Source organism: Opisthocomus hoazin, chromosome 1, assembly GCF_030867145.1.
Source record: "Opisthocomus hoazin isolate bOpiHoa1 chromosome 1, bOpiHoa1.hap1, whole genome shotgun sequence".
Lineage (NCBI taxonomy): Eukaryota > Metazoa > Chordata > Aves > Opisthocomiformes > Opisthocomidae > Opisthocomus > Opisthocomus hoazin.
The window spans coordinates 7,852,990-7,876,559 of NC_134414.1; the positions used below are offsets into that span (position 1 = coordinate 7,852,990).

Here is a 23,570-nt window from a genome sequence, read left to right on the forward strand (position 1 = left end):
GTGCTGGGTCCTGAAAGCTCCTGACAGCTAAATGGCTAATCTTTTCCAAGTGGAAGTAACAGTTCTCTGTCTCATACAGAACAATAAATTTGTAATTGAGAAGATCTGACAAATTTAGAAAGGATTTTGTGCACGTTTGAAGAAACTTACATTTTACCATCTGGCCTGGAACTGTCTTCTAGGATAGCACTAGAAGGATCAAAGTAAACACATGTAGAAACCTAATAAACCCAAATACCCCAAAAGATAGGTCAGCTAGCTCTTTACTTCCCAGCTTGACTGCAAAAGTGATTCCTATTCAATAATTTTGTATGAAGAATAATGGACTGAATTTCTGTAGCCTGAAGTGAGTGCTTTCAGGACACTGCAGTGATATATTAAAGGAAGGGAGAATGAGAGACAGAGTTGCCAGGACACCAAAATGATTTGGCAAAGAGGAAATAACTAGGAATTTATTAGAGAACTCTTTCTGTGGACTGACAAATTGAGACAAAAATTCAAGTGACTTCGTCACAAAACAGAGTTGCAAACAGATCAGAAGTCCCCATGTCGCCTTGTTTAACCTACTTATTGAGGTCAAACTAGCTCCTTAATGACTACTTCGTGTAACTACGACTGTATGTAGTTTAATCAGGACATTCAGAATTGTGTTATAATTCTGTTTCAAATTTAAGTTGCACTCAGTGCTAAAGCACAAGGAACTCGAAAAGGAGGGCTGGGGAACATGTCATTTAATGAAGCAGCAGGGAGGAGATGTCTCTACAACAGCCAAGAAACAGTGACAGAAAAAGGATCAGCTAACTTGCCCTGTGGGACACGATCTGCAGACTGGGGGTTGTTCAGCTCCCGCCCAAGCTGTCTAGCACATATGCTGTAAAAACAAGTGTCAGCTAATGGAGCATGCCCTCATGCTCAAGGAGAGAGCAAAGTGCATCGTGCTGTATGTCCCGGTGGAACTGGGCCGTGGACTGCTGTGGACAGTCTGTGCTGAGAGCGTCCATCAGATGTTAATTTTCATTCCCCCTTGTTTTCCCATAAAGTTGGTCCCTCTGGCTGAGGGTTGTCATTCCAAAATTATACTTTCTGGGGTATTCTCACTTATGAGAGAAATGGATGATGTCTGCTTTCATTATGAGTAGGATCATGGCTGCATCAAAGTAGATCACAATTAAATTTTTTGCCTATATTATAGAAAGAAGGGCAGTAACCTCCGATGGAATGAAACAGCCTGACAACAGATATTTTAAAAAACCTTCCTCCAGAAATTTAGCCTGAAATCTACACCAGGGGCATAGAGTCAAAATCAGAGATGAATGTCATTAAAGTTCCCTTGTTCATCATCCCAGCTGCAGGAATCTTGCAGTGAGACCTAGTGATACAGGAATTACTGGAGCTGGTCCAACTCCACCATGTGAAGAAGTCTAAAAAGCAATAATATTTTCTGTGGCAATTTTCCTGAAGTTCCAGGAGGTGACACTCATGAAACCTCAAAGGTGAAATGATCTAACAGAAATGGGGAACTCTTCTGAAAAACACCACGTAACACTAAGTGTGACTAGAATATATGCCCCCAAATGCCTTGTCTCCTCCTGCTCTGACAGAGAAGTGGTTAATTGTCATTTTTGGTGAGAAATGTATCTAAAAGCATAAAATTGGATGCTTAATTATATTTAGTATGTGTTACTGGCAGAGCTTTGTGAAATGATCAACAATTATCTTTCTCATCCATCAAGTGCTCAGGGATCACACAAGGACAGAGAGTAGGAATATGAAGTATGCTGTGCCAAAAACATAAAACGTGTTTTTTCCCTTGTAGATTTCTTCATTTTTTTCCCACATTTTCCATGCACATCATTCAATTTAAAGTTTTTTTTCAGCATAGCTACTTTCCGACTTATCTGGAAGCAATCAACCCCACAAAACCTTTTCAACATCAAATTCGTTACAGGAAGGCACCAGTTTTTAAGACACAGTAAAGATTTATTTTAAACCAAGAATAAATTAACGCATTCCGATTTAACTTCAGCACTTGATTAACCCAAAATGAATCAAAAAAAGCTGCTCATTGACATGCAAAACCATCTTTACTATATTGCTACTCATAAAACTTCATATGCAGTGGCACAACTGTGCCAAAACATTCAGGCAACAAAAACCAGCTTAATTTCAGAGATTTACACATGTTCCTGAAAGACTGAGATATTTCATGCCTACAACCAAACTTTAATTAGAGCTAAAATTACAATACAATGCATCCCATCAAAGCTGGCATGATATTTATAGCTGCCACATTTAACTCTTCGGTCCTCAGGTGCTCTGTACATCGGGATCACTAACATCCTGTTTAGCTAAGAAATTCATCACTGTGCTTAAATCACAGCTGGAGGGAGATGCACAATATGCCATGCTGTAAATACCCGTGGAAAGACGTGTAGCCCAGGAACAGTGGCTTCATGAATACAACTTGCACGCTTATCTGTCTACTTTCTAATTATTTCTCGTTGAGATACTCAGCCTATTTGTGAAGGACAAACAGTAAAAAGCCTGATGCTGCAAACAGATGTGGATGCACTTAATGGGGAAATCCATCACTTCACAGAAGGGCCAAGATTTCTGTGGGACTTTACACAAGACTAAGCATTTGGCAATTCTGTAAAACGCTCAGTAGAGCAGCTAGTTGCTGTTTATTATGGAGGAATATTAGAAGTGTTAGCCTGAGGTCTGAGAGCACTCTAAATTCATCAGGTAAGATGCACAATTTTAGTGAACAACAGGGGATCACAGCTTGAACATTAGTATTTTGTGTTACAGCCTGACCATCATAACTGAAGCACAACTCTCCCTGCTCTCACCATCTAAAACTGGATTACTTAGAAGAGGAGCAACGTAATGGAAATATTCCTTACCACTACACAGTGTGTAGTCTCAACAAGCACAGAGAGAAAGTCAGTGCTTGCCAGACACACAGGAACTGCAGCTCTGTCCAAATTTTAGTGAAGGCTTTGCTCAGATAGAGGGAGCAGATGACATGGGTGAAGGAATAAGGAGCTTCTTCAGCTTCTGTGCTTGAAGTCTGGAAACACAACTGTTTGCCACCAATTACCCTCTTTCAAAGCAATTCACTCAGGTTCTTCTGTTCAGCTGGAATGAACTGGGACTGGAGTATGCAAAGACATGGCAAAGCATGTTCCACTCAGCACAGAGGTGACACAGCACTTTTCCCACCATACAAAAAGGCACCTATAGCAGATATTTTGACTTGGGAGTTCTGTGGAGCCAACTTCCACTAGCCATGTCAGACATGCTGTTAGCACTGTATAGCTTTAAGGGCCTCAAGATTACGCCTGTTAGTACTGGTCAGCAAATAATGATGCAATGCTTTGAAAAGAGACCTTTATTTTCTATTTTTAAGGACAGAATAATGCAATGGCAATTCCACAAAGTAAAAATTAGATGCTCTGACTACTCAAAAAAGCTGCTTTCAGAGGTCACATACATTGTTAATGGCAAGCTGGAATAACAGCAAGGAGAAAACTGTGAAATGTCCAATATCTCAGCTGCAAAAACAAATACCAGGTTATAGACAACAGAGGCATGAAGCATGATCCTGAAGTATAGAAGGTTGCCTTCCAAAGCTGGATGTCTACCTGCAGATATTCACTAAAAGCCCACATGTTAATTACAAAAGGAAAAAGATAAGAGTTCAATTCATTTAGTTCTTTTGTTCCAGGTGTTTCATAGCTGTCAGTCTGAAATTTTGAATGAGGCCTCATTGAAGATAACGCTATAAACAGGATAACTTGGGACTTTTTTTTAAAAAAAAAGGGGGAAAAAAGGGAAAGATATACTTCCCCCACATATGATTCTAACAGATGTGGTTTTAAGTTACCGTTGGGACATAATAATGTTTTTCAAATGGACTGAATGTTAAATAGTTGGCTCCTCCTATGTGACAGACATTAGCGCTCAGTGGTTTCAGCAGAAAACTCCCCATTTATGTCTTTAGCTGGCAAGTCTTTCTTTTTCAGCCCACGCTGGCCAGTATGATTTAATACCTTGGCCTGATGTCCCTCTCATCAGCAAGAGAAAGGATAAAACAGGATTAAAGAAATGAAACAAAACAAAAACAGGCAACATCCCCCCCCACCACTGCAGACAATGCCAGACTGCCTGCATTCTTCCTTACACAACAAATCCTGCAGACCTGCAATGGAAACTCACTGGAGAGGACAGCTGAGGAAGAAAAACGTTAAATAATTCAGAGCCACTAACATCAAGTCTGGTGTAGGTATAAAAATAGTTACAAAGCACCACTCCACATGTTTTCATTATAGGAACTTTGACTTACTTGGAAACATCAAGAAAATCCTGAACCTATCACCCTTCCAGCCTCATACGCTCTTTTAATCCGACTGTCAAAATGACATCCATTTCCAAACCAGCCTTCAATTTTCATGGCCATTTCATGTTTCTGCACTGGGGGACCCCGCACAGTTCCACAGCAGGAGTTAAAAAGTCTGATCCAGAGCCCATTAAAACCAACAGGAGCCTTTGAATTAACAGTAATGATCTTTGGATCTGGCCCTGGTTTAGGTTAAAGTGCTGTGGTGCTTTGGGGATTCAAGAAACATTGGATGTGACCAGATTTTTTTATCTCCAAAAATCTCTGCCTCTGGGAATGTCCACTTCCAAACACCCAGTCTGCGAGAGCAGTGCATGTTTGAAAAAAAAGTCTTCAGGAAATATTCAAAGAAACACGATGCAAGGTGAGCTACCATATAGTCTGTGTAAAGTTAACTCAAGGTATTTTCATTCAGACGGAGGGAAGGAGAGAGAAACAAACAGTGTTCACAGATGAAGAATACATGCCCACACACACACATTTGATCAGCAGCTTTGCTGGGGCAGTGTGTGGGGAAATGAAACAGCAACTGACAAGTAAAAAGTATCCTGATTTTTTATTTATTTATTTATTTCACTCACAGCAGAGATGTTACAGAATTTTTAGCCTTCCACGCTCTGAAAGGGGGAAAAAATCCCGAAAGGAAAAAGACAAATCAAACCATGCTCACTGCACAGAGTACAGCAAAGCACTGGCTGCAGCAATTCAGCTCTAGTATGGAAAGAGCTGGCACAGGTCCCTCCATTCCTGGTATTCTACCCCATTTCCTCACCCGCAATGCCACCTCCCAAAAAGATCCACTTTTCTTCCCTAGTATTATTTTCTTATATCCCCTTCTTTCCTGTTACCATCTTCTCAACTAGACGCTTGCTGTCTGATAATCTCAGGAGAAGACATAAAAAGCCAAAATAAACAAATACATAAAATTCAGCAAAACATCAATTATGCAGAAGGTATAAAATAATGCAAAACTAAGTGATGCAGGTGTACAATAACGTTGCTCTCCGGAGCCCGTGATCAGCATCGTTTGGAGCAGCGAGCCACAAACAGACAACATTTGAAAGCATATGGGGGGTATGCAGGGATGTAAGCAATGGTTTGTAGCTTCTATGTGAGTCATTTGTGCATCCCTCCAATCCAAAGTAATATTGAGATCAGCACCAGCAGTAATAATCTATAAAGCCATACCCTAAAGCAAGCACTGTTCAGGTAGACCCAAATGCCCATCAACAAACAGAGCTTAAAGTGACGGACAGGTGGCTTTGTCTGCTCATACTCTCTTGCGGGATACAAGCAAAAAAAGGAGAGTATTGAAAGTTTCCAAATCCTAGGCGTCTTTGCAGGGCATCATGAACACAACATGGATTTTAGGATAGGAAGGAGTGAAATTTAGGAGATGAAGATGCAGGGAAACATGTCAGGCTGTGAGAAGATGGTCACTAAGTTGTCCCTTGGTTCAGGACTCAGGTGCTCCAGCATGGATGAAGTGAGGGTCATAATTTGCTGCTTGAGGGAAGAGCAAATGTTTGCTAGAAAGAAGCTTAAGAAAAAAGATTCAGTTAGATGCTGTCAATGAGAAGCAAAAAAATTTGAGCCACAGATAACTTCACAGTCAGATGTCACAAGACAGGCAGGCTGGTTGTTCTTACTTTGTATTAAGTGTGTTCTCTTGGTTATCTTTTGGTTCAGATTATCCCCAGGACAAGAATAAAAGTGAAAATGAGAGCTTTTTTCATTGCTGGGCTTCCTGATTCTCTTCCAAAGCCTCCAATCATTACACCACAACCTGCTCTCACAATACTGAGTAACTAGCTGGGTGATAAAAGCATCAAATGAAATTCAGTGTCAATAAAAGCAAAGAAATGCATAAAGGGAAAACCAATTCTAAAAATATGTACACAATGAGGGCTCTAAATTAACTATTACCAGATAGGAAGGTGGCTGGGGAATCACTGTGGGAAGTCCTCTACAAATATTGGATCTCTGCTTGTGCCAGTCAAATATGTAGGGAAAATATTGGGATACGTTTGGAAAATAATAGGCAACAAAAGGAGAAGAATATATCAGGATGGTGTTGTATAAGCTAATGATGCATTCCCATTTTAATGCCACGTGCATTTTTGGTCAACCCATCTCTAATATATATAGTAGAATTAAAAAAGACAGAGAAAAGGACTGCAAAGATTATTGGGAATATAGATAGACTTTTGCAGGAGAGATGTAGTAGACGGGATTTTCAGCTTGGACAAAGAACAACAAAAAGTGGGAGGAACAGACCTTTATTAAATCATGATGCCTATAGCCCACAAAGTAGGAGTCACCTAAAGAAATTACCAAATTGTGAGTTTAAAGCAGAACAAAAGGAAGAAATTTTCTCTCACTGAATGATTTTAAATTTTGAAACTTCTTTTTACGGTATATTGTGGCTATCACATCTATACAGTGGGTTCAAAAAGAATCTAGCAAATTGACAGAAGGCAACTGCTTCAGAGTCTACTGAGGAGGACTGTACAAAAGACTGTCCAGAAGATAGATGAGTGCAATGAAAAGGTGTGCTCTGTATTTTAATATGCATAAAATAAGGGTTCATATCAGCATGATACAACTACTGTAAGCAGATAGCAACCCAGGAAAAATCTCCTGGGTCATGAGACTAGCCTAAAAACTCAGCGGCTCCAGAAACCTGTTTGTATCCCCTTGTTTTTCCTTTCTCCTTGACACTTGCTCCCACCTCATTGACTCAATGTAAGTCACTAACTCCACAGGAAAAAAAAAAACAAAGTCCCTAGCAAAAGCTGGAGCTAGTTTTCTCCTGTGTTGATGAATTAAGTCCTCAGACATATTCTGAAGGAGGAGAAGGATAGGAGCTGGGGAGAGAGAACACTGGGAGGGGAGGAGAGGGGGAGAGCAGCAGCGCTCTGCTTCCACGGCAATAGGTCCTGAGGTTGGCTCTAATGTGAAACAACAGCCTTGTCGGTCTCCTGTGATGGTAATAAACAAGCTGATCACACAAAAAATGCAATAATGTGCCCTTTCTGTTTTGGTGGCTCCCTTCCCCCTCCCTCCTTTGTTTTTTGGCTGTGATTTGCAATAACTGTCGCTGTTACAAGAGAATGTTGTTATATTAAATCAGAATTATTCTATCAGAAGGACCATAAACCCAAAGGTGGGATACATGGGAATTTGTGTGACTGCTCTGTCAACGCAGCATCTCCTGAGATTTCTCTGTTTTTAATCCCACTCTACAAATCCTGCAATGTTGTATCGCTTTGATGCGGCTTTGGGGGATTCTCATTAATTGTATTCACTTTTGTTTCCAGGAAGCTTGAGATTTCTGCTAACATATGCTGAAATGCATGTGTCAGTTTTATAATAAATTTCCAATATATAAAAATATCTATAAAACACACAAACACAAAATTAGTTTGTAACAAAATCTCAAGTTCTCTGTTTATTAGGGAAAGGCAGACTTGGTAGTGCTGTCAATTATGGGGAGAGAGAGGCAGCTTTAATAATAAAACAGCACTCGTAGTTTCTCATAACTATACTAAGCAAATTGTTTGGGCTGAAAATTTCCATGCCAGCTGTCTGCCTCAGGCTGAAGTTTTTTGGAAAATTTCAGTCAAAACAGTTCAGCAGATTCTGAGAACAAGGCTAGGGAAAAATATGTTGTTTTACCCACGTTAAAAAACGCCTTTAGCTTTCTCTCTAAAACCTCCTCTGGGATCTCTAGGACTTTAGAGGAAGGACTTGAAATTTGTCTGGGAGACAACTGTTTTTCTTTTAATGAATTTTGTGTGATTTTAGCCAAATTTAGACATCTTTGATAGAAACACTCTTGCTACATGCTCCTGAGTGCATTTGTACACATTTGCCAGCTTCCATCACTTAAATTTCTACCTGTGTGGGACTAAACAAGATGCTTTGTGCGGTGGGAAGTGCCAGGTCTGCATCCAAAGTATCAGAACTGAAAACACCGACGCTCTCCGGTGCTCTGCATGATCCCCAACCTGAAGGACCTGAATGAGGTTGAGATGAAAGCACTGCAGAGCAGGGATAGAGGGATGAAAATGGGACTGCGGACTAGAGCTGGAAGAGGGAGGAGATAAGCAAGGGACCAGACTGAGCGGGATGGACTGGGAAGGATCTGTTTAGGAGAGCAAAATACTCTGTCAAACCAAGCAATGATGATCTGTTAATTTAAGCCATTGACAGGTACAAATACAAAAATGATGCAATGTGACAAATCTATCAGCTCTTGAAAGACTTAAAAAAAAAAAAAAATTCCAACAAAGTCTAGACTAACAGACTGATAATAAGATTTAAAAGTATGTATTAGAGACATGGAATTTAAGAGAAAACACAATGGAAGTTGATTTAATCAAGCACCCTCTCTGCCTTCCTTACGATGCAGTTATTATTCACAAGACTTTGTTTTATCCAAGCCAGCCTGGAGATGAAGCAGTAAGAGTGAGCAGTAGAAGATGAGGTCTACGATCCCCGTTGCACCCATCACGGAGCTGGAAGGTTTGTAGTGACTAAGCAGAGGGCAGAGGAGCGAGGACAAATGTGTTTCAGATTAAGGCAGCCTAACGATGCCCCAAGACTGTGGGCAATGTTGGGCAATCCACTTTCAACCCAACATTTCATAACAAACTAAGTGTGTTGCAACCTCTGGGTGATCATCTTGATAGCTCGGAGTCTGATCTGCTTACATGTCAAACGCCCACAGCAGCAATTAAAGTCTGTGTGAACTTTGCTTTGTTTTAACACCATAAGTAACCCCCCTTCATGGCTCTGTCTACAGGAATGCATCAGCAGATTGGCTCCTGAAATTTTTCTCTGCTTTCTAGCACAAAAGTCTGTGCCAACACCAAAAAAATGATCACACCTTAAACCCAGCCGCACAAAGGGCAGTTTTCTAGAAATAGCAGCATTTTCTTGTTCCGGGCTGACGGGATCTGCACTGTACCAAGCCCAACCAGCCAATACCGTGTGTATCAACCAGCAGGAAGAAAATTCCAGTGTCTCTTATGCTTCGTCAGTTTTTCCAACCACTTCTGGCAGTAACTTCTGAAAGCTTTTTGAGTAACCAAACCCTCCCTTCCTATTCTTCATTACATTGCACAGGTGAGGATGAAATGGTTTTCAGCATCCGAAGACAAAGAGGCAGTTCAAAAAGAATTAGCAGAATATTGAAAACTTTCCATTATAAAATTTAGGAGTTCATTTCATTTATGACATTTGCCCATTTAAGTTCAGGGGACTCAGTGGAAGAGATGGTTTACAGCTTAGTGGCCTCTGTGACTTTGCTTTCATGTGGACAGCTAGCACTTGAAGACACTCCTGTTCAGGAACTGAATCATGGCTTTTCCTCCCCTCCATACAGCAGAATATAGAAGACCAAGATTGATTTTATGCATGGACCCAATATTCCCAAGAAAGTACATCTCCAGAGTGAAAGTTTTAAGAATCTAAAGATTTTCAGCGCACTTCTTGGAGTTTGAGAGGGGAGTAAGTGAAGCCTGTGAGCCCGTATTACATACAGGGTTGAAATAAAACAGTAAAATAAGATTTAATCCTTTTGTTTTCTAACTTTTGGTTGTTTAACTGATCAACCTCCAGAATACGTTGAAGACTCAATGTGTGCAAACACAAGAGCAAGCAAGCGATACAGCTTCTGCTTAGTGTTTAAAGAGAAAACTGCACTGAATAATCACCTAAAACTTAAATCAACGAGGAGCGAGACAACTCCTGCTTTCAGGTTTGCTATTGCTGCCCGGGTAGCACATCTGCCACGGGTGCCTTAGCAGTAGCTACAGCAGAGAAGTAGGATTCTGGACTGCAGTGGTTTACTAGACACTAGCAAATACTATTTCGCTAAAGCTTAAGGAGATATCAGTGAAATCTAATTGAATCATCCTCATTTAAATGTACTGATAAATGCCATTCAGCAAGTTCCTCCACCTGAATCGACAACCAGCAACTCCTCTCTTCTTCGCCCCTTCTCGCTTTTAAAAAAACAAGGATGTGTCACATCCTAGAAAGCAAGACTTACCTGGAATAGGAAACTAAACTGCCAGCCCTATTCCATTTCATAATGCATTTTCCTCCTTCTGGCTGCCAACACACTGGAAGAACACAGATTTCCGTGTCTGCTGCTTTCACAAACATCCTTACATTCAAAAGATCACCTCTGCTGATAGCCGGCAGGACAATATGTGGTGAAGTTTGAATCCCCCTACAGTAAAAACAGCTTTGTTCACAACAATTTTGTATAAAAACCTAAGGTTTTTGGTGAGTAAGGCTCGAACTTCCCAAGGAATTTGAACTTTCTGTAGGAAGAGTTTGTCGCTCCACATAACCACCGGTGCCCTCTTGTCCAGATTTCAACTCTGCCTTTGAAGATGCTCCAGGAAGAATGATTCAGGACAGCTGGCAAAAAATATATATATATTTCTAGGAAAATTATTTGACTATCAGTGCAGCGATGGTGAAATGGCACAGAGGAATGCAAATCATACATTTGTTTCTGAGAAAAATATAAGTCTTATAGCCACAATGCAGCACCACCCCTCAAGCTAGACTGATATCATAAAGATATAAAATTTCTCCATGATTCTTCCTCCTTTTCTATCTACAACAAAGAGGAAATATATATATATATATTCATAGTTTTAAAAATATCTCATGACAAGACTTTTCCTCTGAAACATATTGGTCAGGGATCCACGAATACCCGGTTCACTGGTAAGTAGTACATGTTACTCTGCCAAAGTGCCCAGCAATGCCAATCTGTCAGTTCAAAGCAGAAACAGAATATTTTAGCTTTTAGTTATAATAAGCTATGCTGATAGACCTTGTAACACGGCAGGTAACAGCCAGTCTTTAAATCTGAATTGACATTGATTTACAGAGTATCATCTCCTTGAATCAACTCTGAGAGAGAGAGAGTTTCAACCTGCTTCACTTTTTGATATTACGATTACATATTTCTTAAGCACAGAAGAGTTTGCTTTATAAAAGAAAAAAATAAAGTCTCAAGTGCCTACAGAGATAAGATAAAAAGAGAAAGTGATGTTAAAGAAGATATCAAAAGAGCAAGTTTTTGTTTATTCATGTTTTTAAGTTCTTCTTTTTCCCCCCATAAATTTTTAAAAGCTCCTTGATTTGAAATCCTAATAAGAAATCACATATGCCATGCAACACTCCTCCTGTCAAATCTCTCTCATCACGGTATTACTGCAATATTTGTAACTTTTGATCTGGAAACATCAAATTACATAAGATCATAGTTCTGCTTCTTGCAAGGATGTGATTCTGTCAGAAAATGAACCAGTGAAGCGGGAACTCAAACAGAACTGGAAATGACTTAGCCGGGGAAAAGGCAGTTTTGCTTCAGCATCTCTGCTATTTCAAAGTGCAAAGACTCAACGTTTTATTCTCCTGAGCAGAGAAAAGGTAAACTACCAGGTTAAAAATCATCAGAGTGGGCTCTTAATTGGAATAGCATACATGTTGTAGAGCAAATGAAATAACATTTTAGTTATTATGCACTCCAGGAAACCAATCAAATAAAATAAAAGCAAAAAAATTCCTCACTTTGTAAAACAAAAGAGAACAACATTTTCCCTTGCTAGTGTGCTATCTGGTCACCAAAACAAAAGGAAAGCACCTAATTTAAATGAGTTGAGGATAATAATTAAGCTACAAGGAGTTCAAAAAACCACAGTCTTCTCTGCAGAAATCTCACTCCTTACCCAGACCCACCAAAACCAGAGTGATGTCTCCCTTTTTCCATCCATGTAGTAAAACAAATCATCGGGGGGGCATCTCCTCTCCCTCCCCAACCAAAACCAGATGAGCAGTTTTACTCTCTTCTCTCATTGATTTTTCCCTTTACAATTAGAGAAAATCCTTTAAAATCAGAGAAAGCAAATTATTCCCAGAAAAGCTTTTATAAACCAGGACCCCTTGCTAATAAAAAAGGAAACTATGAAGTTAACTTGTGCCCCTTCCTTTGCCTTTTCCCCCCTCCCCTGTCAAAGAACAGCCTAAGAACCTCTTTCCACACCAATGATGCTCTTTCTCCACAAATACATGATTTTTTTCTCCAGATCACACAAATAGATTGAAAATGTCCCCTTTTAAATATGTGTGCACATGCACGCACTCATGTACGGGAAGGGAGGGTGAGGCACAGAGACAGGAGTCCCTGCAGAAATACACTTCTCAGTGCAGTGGCAGTAACTTCCAATTTTGGTGAGATTTTTTGGGGGGAAAAGGGGGAAAAACTGAAACAGGTTGTCTTCACAGGCACCTCCTCTTCTCTCCCTGCCTCAGCCATGGGTGCAGATCCCCTTCCTAGGGTGGTCCAGCGCAGAGCAGTGGTCCCGGTCTCTGGGCGAAGCACAACCCAGGCAACATTTTCAAGTGCCTGGGAAACGCCTGGCCACACGCCGTGACCTCCCTGGCCCCAAACCTGATAGAAACCAGCACAGACCCTAATTTTGCTTGAGCATGAGCTACTCTGGGAGTCACATTCTTAGGGATCAAGGCAGTGAGGAATCCTCATGGCTACAAAACAGCCCACAGTAGCAAGGACTGGTCCAGCAACGTGGCAAAGGCTGAGACCTGGGAATTTAACAGGAGGGCAGCTCGCAATGGCCACGAAACAGCAAATTCTTACAGCCTCATAACACAGGCAGAGCCAAGCGAGCTGCTTTGAAGGCTTGTCTCACTGCAAAACAGTGCAACGGACATGCTCTCCTACCTTTATGCCCCCCACCATGCACACACCATACTAAAAACATATATATGTATACACTCCCTGTTTCTCCACTCAAGCCTATAAAAGTGCTACAGGCTGAGACACCAAGTGGGAGGCGCCTGGCTTTGAAAAGGCCAATGAAATAAATTAAATACAAACCGCTGGCTCAGCCCCAGCCTCCCCCAGTAATCCTTGGAGATGTCAGGGTTCTCGACGGCCGGAACCCTGCCCTTGCCGGACCCGGCTGGCACATGTGGGCTGCTGGCATAATATAGGCGTAAATGGTAAACCCTGGGTATTGCAGGCACATCTGGCACACATGTTGGGAGCAGAGCACTTTCCGTAGGAGGGGAGGGAACACCCTGCTAGTAAGAAATTTTATTAGGGTCAGTGAAGCAGAAAGAACTCAGGCTGGGATAGGCTGGGAGCTGCCAAGTTCCCCTGGCCAACTCCTGTGCCCCAGAGCAGGGAGCAGCACGCTAACAACTTGCCAGGCTCCAGCAGAAGTTTACCTAGAAAAATACGCACAGACAACTTCCAACTTCAAAGCTTTGCTCTCATTTTCTCATTTTACATCCCTTCCTTCACACGAGACTTCTCTCATGGGAAAAAAAAAAAAGCAGCTCTAAATTCAAGACAAGACTTCACTGCGAAAAGTTAAGGAGGAAGATGGGTGAAGGTGGAGAGATTGTTTTATACTTTGATTCAGGGTTTTGGTATTTGTTTGGGTTTTTTTAATTGAATTGAACTTCTCTGGAAGAGCCATGAGCAAATGCATTCAAGACACAGAAAGGTCTTGCCTATCCAGTCAATAAGTATTTAGCTAGCTCTGTTTTGGCTGTATGAAATAAGTATTTCAGGCTGTGTATCCCATAAGACAAGGAAGACTGTGGCATAAATATGTATTTTTATTTTTTTTCTAATCATGTGCTTACATGGTTGTAACCACTGCGAATTTCTAAGCATGGTATTGGTAAGAAAGAATAAATACATCAATACTTTATGGGGCTGTTTTAATTTTTTTTTTTTTTAAGATTTGGCTTTCCTTAACTACCACTTATTTAAAAGTAAAATATGTCAGATAATTTAGACCAAGAAAAAAAAATTATAGTTAATCAAAACAACTGTGAAGAAATAAATGCTCTTTGTTAGCAGCCTGTTTTTATGTTCATCAGCCAAAATTTGTGTTTCAAAATGCAAATTTTTGAGAACATGAGCACGAGTCTGAACCACTGCATTTTGCTCAGGCACTCCAGCATCTTTTCTCAAACGCCACACTCTTTGGGGGAGCTTTTAGTACTGGCAGGGCATGGCTGGAAGCAGGGCTTTAACATTTAATGCCGAAGAAACAGAATCGTCACTCAAGTTGCAGGCAAGCGCATTTTTCTTATTTTTCTTGGAGGCAAACCCACCCTCCCGTGGAAAATGGGAGACCCCTTCCCCATCCCTGACTCTATTACAGATCCAAATGTAAACATACACACACACACTCCCACCACGCACCACCCTGCAGCAGGACATGGGGATGGGGCGGAGGGTTCAGACAGAGCAAAAAGAGCTTTGTGCAGCTGAGAAATACTGAGGCAATTATTATTATTTTTTTCTTCCTTCTTTCTCCCCCCCTCCTCCTCCCTGCTTTTACTATTACATAAATAACACCGATTGATCTTAAAGCTGCATCTTTGCTCCAGTGCCTTCAAATCTGCACTGCTGCCTTCCCCCCCCAGCACAGCCCAGGGTGCAGAGGGAAGGGCTGGGGAGGGGGTAGGTTGGGTGGCAGAAGCCACCCCAAACACACCCTGGAGCAAGGTCTTGCTGGGCTGATCGTGGCTGGTCCCCGCCGCCCCAGCCGAGGAGCCTCCAGCAGCATCTTTGCCTCCTGCTGAATTGCTGCAAACTGTGCGCGAAGGGAGCAGCAGGGCTGGGATGCGAGGGGAGAAAAGCAAGCTGGGCAGAGGGAGGGATGGTGGGGAGGAAAAATCAGGGATTCAGGGAGCTTCTCCCCAGCCCCAACCCGTGTGCTTGTCTGTTTGGTGAGAAGAGGAAAGGGGGAAAGGAAAACTGGAGGGAGGCGATCGCACAAATGTACTTTTCGAGCAAAAAGCAAAGCTTACCATGTCTGCAGGCTTCCCCCCACCGAAATGCCACTTATGTGTCCAGCGATCCCAAAGTGGGCAACTACAGCCAGGCACCGAAGCTCATCTCAGCAGGCAGCTAGGCAATACACCACCGCCACCCCCAAAAATCAAAAATCAAAATAAATCATAATAATAATGATAAAAAAATGGACCGGTCCAGCTTTTTTCCTGGCAGGAATCGTCCCTGGTAGGACTGCCCAAAATAAGCAGCTGCAATCCAAAGGCTTTATTTAAAGCTTCCCCCCTCCTCCTCCTCCTCTCCTTGCCTCGCTCTCTCTCTCCCTCTCTCTGTTACACACAGAGAGAAAGAGAGACACACACAGGTTACATGAATGGGAGGCAGGAGCCGGCGCTCCGGGCTGGGAATGACAGCCACACATGCGGCCGGCTGCTGCTTGGCTTGGCTCGGCTCAGCGTGACGCGCCGTGGGCATGGTGTGGGCACTGGGGTGGCTGCGGCAAGGGCATGGGCATGGCGTGGATATGCGGTTTGGGTGGGAACGGGCATGGAGTGTTTTGGGCATAGGGAGGAGATGGGTATGAGATGGGAATGGGCATGGGCATGGACATGACACCGTCACGGCATAAGCATGGGGCAGGGGTGGACATAGGCATGAGTATAGCATGGATACGGGGGTGAGCTGGGTATGGGCATGGGCATGACACATGTATGACATAAGCATGGGAGGACATAGGCATGGGCATGGACATGCTATAGTCATGGCATCGGCATGGGGTGGTGGGACATAGGCATGGACATGGAATTGTCATAGCACAGGCCTGGGGCAGGGGTGGACAGACATGGGCATGGCGTAGACATGGGGTGGAGCTGGGCATGTGTGTGGGCATAGGCATAGCATGGACATGCCATAGGCATGGACCAGGGGTGGACACAGACATAGGCATGGCATGGACATGGGGAGGAGCTGGGTATGGGCATGGGCACGGGCATGGGCATAACACAGTCAAGGCATAGGTACGGGACAGGGGTGGACATAAGCATGGACATGGCATGGATACAGGGGTGAGCTGGGTATGGGTATGGACATGTGCATAAAACAGTCATGGCATAAGCATGGGGAGACATAGGCTTGGGCATGCCATAGTCATGGCATAGGCATGGGGTGGTGGGACATAGGCATGGGCATGGACATGGATTTGGCATAGCAGACACGGGGCTGGGGTGGACAGACATGGACACAGTATAGACAAGGAGTGGAGCTGGGCATGCGTGTTGGTATAGGCATGGCATGGACATGGCATAGACATGGGGCAGAGGTGGATATAGACATGGGCATGGCATGGACATGGGGAGAAGGTGGGCATGGGTATGGCAAGGGCATGGGGAAGGGATACGCATTAGTATGAGAAGTGAATGTGCATGGGCATGGGCATGACAGTCGTGGCATAGGCATGGGGCAGGGTAGAACATAGTTGTAGGCATGGCATGGCATGGGACAGGGGAGGACAGAATTATGGGCATGCCATGGGCATGAGGAAGGGATGGTCTTAAGGAAGGCATAGGTATAACATGGGTATGGGGAAGGGTTGGGCATGGCATAGGCATGGGGAGGGGATGGACTTAGACATGGACAGGCATAACATGGCTACAATGTGGACATGGATGTGGCATGGCAAGGGGGTAGTAGTACAGCATGTAGTGAGGGGATGGATAGCGGCATGGGGAAGGGGTGGGCATGGGCATGAACACAGGTCTCAGCATGATGATGATAGACTGGTTGTGGACATAAGCATTAAAGGGTAATAGGGAGGAGAGCAAATATGCTTGGGCATGTGATAGGCATGGATTGGGCTTGAGCACAGGTTGAGCATAGGCATGGAATAGGCATGGGGCTGAGAAGGGGTGGGTGCTGACTTCAGCAGGTGAATGGGATGGGGACAAGGATGGGAAGGAGAGCTGCCTTGGGTGGTGCCTTCACGTCCTGGCCATGGTAAGCCTCTCTTTCTTTTGGGGCCAGCTGGGCTCCAGCTTCAGCACATGTGATGAGGAAGAAGAAACCTCTGTTCCTCCCCTGCCCTTATTTAGGTAACTTGTATATTGTCTTGCTTTTGGGATCAGGGAGCATCCTCCACAGTGGTGTCAGGAGATGATATTATTATTATTATTATTATTATTATTATTATTATTATTATTATTACTACTACTACTACTACTACCACCACTGCTACATAATTGTGTTGTTTAATAATTAAAATCAAATTCTCAGGAAGAAGACCTGCAAGATTTCAGCTGCATAATTTAAGTCTACTTCTTTGTGAAGAAGATCAGTGTTACCAGTTGCCTTTTAAATATTTGTGGGTTATTAGTTTTGTTTTGTTTTGTTTTTAAACTGTAGTGACAGGAAATTAGAGCTATTTAATGATGCTGTTCAACATAGTCTGAGGGGAGAAATGGTTTTGGTGTTGCTAAGTTTCAGGCTCTGCTACAGCTTCACTGCCTGACCTTGGGCAAGTCCCCAAGAACTCCTCCCTGATTCATCACCTGTTGCCATTTACACTCAGCCTATCGTTTTCCCATTCACCACATAATCACACTTTTCTGCTTCAAGTCCCTCCTCAAAATTTACAAAACTTTCCAGCAACAGCCTCTACTGATGTTGATGTCACAAATCTTGGAGCGATACTGGATTAGGCCCTAAAACTGCATTGTAAGAAGCCTGCTGAATGTAATGGACTGCAGTACTTCACGCAGCGCTTTGAGTTACGTGGGAATTGTCTTCTTCATGGCATACCTTTAAATCAGCCAGGTGCAAGACTGCTGTGTTCTGCTTTTTTTTTTTCCTAGTCCTAAAATTTCCAGCCTTTGTGGAAAGCAAGAGGTAAGACTGTGTTTTATTCCAAACCCAGAAATGAGAGTAAAAAGGCACACAGAAAATCAGAACATCATCTTAAACAGCAGAGTTCTCAACATAAAGGTCTGCTTTGCAAAATAGCTGCTGCTGTTCACTTTTTTTTTCAGTCATGCATATTAAAAATGAAATACATTTGCATCGGTCTTATTGCCTCTGGAATATATTCCACATCAGGAATCTAGATTCTAGACAAAGGTAATTTAGGTCTCTGGAATGGCAAAGTTTAATTGAGAAATATATATATTGTTAGGAATAGACCTCATCCAAATTCAATGGTAATTGTATAAGCCTTTCAAAAATCATACAGTATGCAAGCTTCCAAAATTTCTGAACAAGAAACATTTCCATTTAAATGCCAAGAGGCAATTTTCCCTCTCTTGTTCAATACTAAATCAGTCACATGAGCAGTTTGCATTTGATTTTAGAAAGGAAATGGAACATCTTCACTTCCAATTGTATATAACTTTTGTTTTTTCTTGTTCTTATTCTTCTTACTTATTTGCAGTACTTTACTGCAACTTTGAAATTATTCCATTTGATCTGTGGGTTCACTCCAGATGTTTGGTTTATGTTATTCTTTTTTAAACTCCGACATAATTATTTAAAGAAAACTAGTAAACTGAAGTGTGAAGTAGAATAGCTTTTGTCTGAATTATGGTTGGTAAATCATGTTTAACAGATCAGCACTGTTTGAGTAATTGGCGTTTCCCTGTTGACTGAACTAAACAATGATGCTCTTGGAATAAGAAAAAAAACCACAATAGTAACCTAACGGGAAAAACAACTTTTTTTAGGAAAATCGCCCTGCTTCAATCCACAGAGAAACACTGTTGTTGCAGAAGTGTGCTGCATACCGATTTGGAGCTTATTTTATGAAGACGTACATTTCAAAATGTTGATGTCCATCAGCCTGCCATGTTGAGCCCGAGTCCTGCACCCACAGTAGCTTTGCACAGTTGAAATGCTCCTCGCGAACAGAGGCTATTAAGTTAAACTCTCTTTCAGAAAGTGTTTGTGTGGAATTTGTAAAGAAGTTACGTCTGTGGAACAAGAAAGTGACTGAAAAGACTAACGTATGAGCCTATTAGACCTTGCGTGCTAGGAGACAACACGAGCAAGTCCTGGAGCTGTCTCTCGAATTAGCGCTTAATAGTCCTGATGTCAAGTTGTGTTTCCATATTGACATTTGCTCCAATGAAACAATGAAAACACCTAGCGTAAAGTGCCCATTCATCAAGCAAAAAAAGTAGCAACATCTGCTGTGGTCAAAGGTTTCTTGCTGAAGAAGTTCAGCAGCAGAACTGTCTTTGGTGGTTGGGTAAGCCCTTTGCCAAGAGACGCTGAACTAGTTGACAGCCACTACTAAAGGGTTTTTTTTTTCCTACTTCCAGGAGAGTAATCCAGAGGGAAAAGCTCACATATTTTAATCAATGGAAGTGAAACCATTTGCCTTTCAGAGACTATAAAATAATATACACCCCAGGGTTCAATGCTCTTTTCTACTCCTCCAGACATTCTTAAGGGGAAATCACTTTTTTCTTGATGAATGTGCAATTCAAATGTGGAAATACGCCATTCCTCATGCTTTCTCCATAGGGAGCAAAATTATTTCTGTAATTAAACCCTTTTTGCCAACATTTCCTGATGAGAATAGCTGGGGTTTTTTTAGACAAGGGGAAAAGCCATGTACAAAAGGGTTTGCAAAACCAGGTCTAGAGGGTTTGACCTTTAAGCCTTTGTTTGAATGAGTTATTTTGGTTTAAAGGTGCATGAAGATGAGGATGAAGGCTGCAACTTAAGTTTCCAGTCAGGTGCTGCTGAAAGGATATGGCTGCAGGACAAAGGAAGATATGGGTACCACTGTTAACATTAGTCTAGCTATTAGGGATTACATCTGCACTGAAAACACAGAGCCCAGTTTTCAGTGCACCATAGAAGCCCCAGGTGTGTAGCCAGGGTCCCTGTCGGGCTTGTGCTGGTCTGTATTACGGCATCATTGGTGCACTGGTTCCCATGGTAGCTAGATCAAAGAAATCCAGCTTCTCTGATATATATCAGGCTGTCATGGGCAGAGTAGACAAAACTGGAGTTAAATAAGAAGTTAAGTGTATGTATTAGCTTTTGTAGGACTCGGACTTAAGTCCACAACATGTTCCTTGTCACCACAGAAGGGACCACGTAATACACAGAGATCAGGATATGGGACAGACCTTATAGCCACCGCACAGTTGAAGGTTGGAACCTCATTCCTGTATGATGGATGGCAGGGTTGAACCAGAGCTAGATGCAGAGCTGAATCCTGAAGTTCCCACTCTGAGTGGTTATGTCGCTCTGGCAAAGCTCTTGCGCAGGGTGGTATAGCAGAAACCAGAGGGGCTCTTTATAAAGAGTAACATTTCCCCCCTCTTCCTCCTCACTCCAAGGATGTCTGCAGCTTGACTCGGGCTGCATTGACTCAGAGAGATTTCTCCACTGCTGATACCATGAAGTGGAATCCAGAGTGGGGACAGAGAAGTGGTATCATTAACGGTCTTTCCTTATGTTAGCTGATTTCTAGCAGGATGCTAAAGGCTAGAGAGGGTCATTCTATCTTGACGGGACCTTTTGTAGCATCTCAGTGGATCTCAGGGCTTAAGCAGGACAGACCTGAGCGTCTACCCACAGCACTGGGTCTTATATCCTTCCTTTCCCTGTTTTCAAAGTACCAGTGTCTGTTGTCATACCTGAGAAATCAGGGGAGGCATACAAAGGAGCTGAGAGTCTGCTCCTGCTGCTTACTCGGGGAAAGTTCCCATCAAGCGAATTGGACATTTGCCTGAGTGAGTGTTGCAGGATTCGGCCCATATGCTTCTCAGCTCTTATATTTGCATAGTGCAGAATATGCTTACACTACAGTGCCAATAAAACAAAACTATATACAGTAAGCACAGAAAAATCAAGAGCACAGTTAAGACCATTTACAAACAGCAGCTGATCTCTGCAGCTGACACCCAGGCTTCTAACATTGTCAGGGACCATGCTCTGTTGTGGGTAATACATACAAGACAATTATTTACAGGCAATTAGATGGGAGGTCCTGTAAGTGTATAGGTCTCTATTCTCCCTCCCCTAAGCTTATTATTTTCCTTTTCCCTATGAATTATTTATATTTTAAATCTGTAAATGTGTCATTTGTTGTTTTTTTTTAAACCGTGGAAAGCATTTTGGGAGACCACTTTCATGGAAGACACTTGTGCTTCAAGTAAGTTCTCTGGTATTAAGTAAACATGATGTATATACCATATGTGGCCAACTTCAAATGAGATATTAGTTCATTCATGCTAATGAAGTAGAACATGGACTCTTTTGTCTATGGAAATTCCACTAATGGCTTATGAAGGGGGAAGAAGATCATCATCAAAAAGTTGTAGTTCATATGAAGAAGAGTATAAATTGCCCAGAGGATCAAATTACATCTTTTCATAGATATATATATATATATAGGATATATATATATATATAGGATAGAATTTTTCTTCATCCACAGTACATGATAAAATTGCCACGAACAACTGTAATATAATACATTTTCAATACAACTGGCCATAAGTATATTAGAAGATCCTGCAAACAGTAATTACCCTATTACCGCACTGTGACTTCACATCCAATTTTGCTCACCTCACCGTACAAAATGGATGGAATAGATGACTTTTATATTTTTATTAATAATGAAATGTTCAGGACTTGGTATAAAAACCTGGCTACCAAGGTAACAGGTACATACAAGAACCTATTTAAAATAGCTATGTGAGTGGGAATTGCCGTTAAATTACAATGAAATACTATAGCATACCAAACAATATTTGAAATCAAATAAAACTTGGAAGGCCAATCTGCACTCCTATGCAAGCCATAATCTCCTTGTGAAGGAGACTTTTTCTGATGAAATCTGCTGTTTTAGACAACTGTGTAATATGTCCTTATTCTCCAATAAGGCCACCTATCTCGACTAACTTTAAATGACTCGCCTTAGATCTATGCTTGTGCAGTAGCAAATTCATATGAATAGTCCCATTCACACGCTAGGTGCTCCTGGGAAATGAAAATCTAGTTATTTCACTTGTAGACATCCCTGGAAGCATGAGTCTGAACTGGAGACACCTCCTTTCCCCTTTAAAGAACAACCTCTGAGACAGCAGAATGGAGCACCCACTTCCCCAACACCTTCACTTCAGGAATCTCTTTTCCACGCATTGAACCAACCATTGACCTTTGAGGTGGCAAAGTAAGAACATTATTGTATGATTACAGAGAAAAGATGAGCTTGTGGTAACGGCACAGTGGATCTGAGTATGATTGCTGGCTCTGATACACATTTTCATCACTTATTAATCTCTTCAGGCTCAGCCAAGACCCTGTCTCAATGAATCCTCACCAGACAAGTAAATAGCATCAACATTTCCTCTGTTCCCTGCCTGCACTGCCTCCTTCAGCAGACATGCCTCCACACACAGACAGGGAGAAATGGGTCTACGCTCCAGCTTTCTGCTCTGTCCTCCAGATAAATTGTGTTAGTTTACTGGCAAAATCTAGTTTGCATTATTGTTTGCACTTCAAAGTCAATATGGATATGGAAGAATAAGCCAAAATATGTGCCTTTTGTATCATTAATAATAGCGTAGCCTCTCCGTAGCAACATGACAATTCCCAAATACTTTATTTAACAGTAAGCAATTTATCATGTCTGCGGTATCATGACCAAGAAGTTCAGCATCCCCGGTTTACAAGAAGCACTATTCTCTGTGCCTATTTGTACTGCTTATATCAAGACAGACCAACAGTCTGAGTGCTAGCTTTCCACTCGGAAAATCTAGATTCAGTTCCCTGGTGTAGCAAAAAATGATCTAGGGTTCAGTTTCCTGTATATAATACACAGATAAAAATACTTCCTCACTTTATCAGTTGTTGTGAGGATAAATGCATTAAAGACTGCAAGTCCCACCAGTACTACAGTAGCCATAATTATCTCAAATAGATACACATAGTGCAAGTACAGTGATATTTAATACATGCTCTATAAGTATAAACCATGACTCAGGGCTGATACAAACACAAACTAGGCTAAGGAGTTAAAAATGGTGCTTACTTGCATGCTGTTCCCTGGTTTATTTTCCATGAAAGTTTGTATACCACAGACCAGCTTCGGCTCTCAGTCACGATGGAGCATGTCTGCTGAAATCAGTGGTTTTATTCCAGTTGACGACTCGTGCAGGATGGAGCCCATTGTCTGGGCTGAGACTCTCAATCTGAAAGAGAAAGAATAAAAGGGCTTCAGTGTGTAAAGTCATTCATTACAATTTGGAACGAACAAGGAAATCAGTGGGGTTGCTGGAGGTTAAGCAAGGG

At 42.0% G+C, this 23,570-nt stretch overlaps 1 protein-coding gene across 16 annotated transcripts in view; it reads right to left on the reverse strand.

Annotated features, from left to right (window-relative positions):
- The window catches only part of TENM4 (teneurin transmembrane protein 4), a 648,250-nt gene extending 624,867 nt beyond the window's left edge, over positions 1-23,383 (reverse strand). For 15 of the 16 annotated variants that reach the window (XM_075416294.1, XM_075416284.1, XM_075416274.1 and 12 more), the window contains exon 1: positions 15,287-15,479. The gene's annotated coding sequence lies outside the window, so the exon portion shown is untranslated. Of the gene's footprint in view, positions 1-15,286; positions 15,480-23,310 lie in introns of those variants that run through there. The other variant, XM_075416263.1, reaches the window with a different exon arrangement.
- Positions 23,384-23,570: the final 187 nt, after the last annotated feature.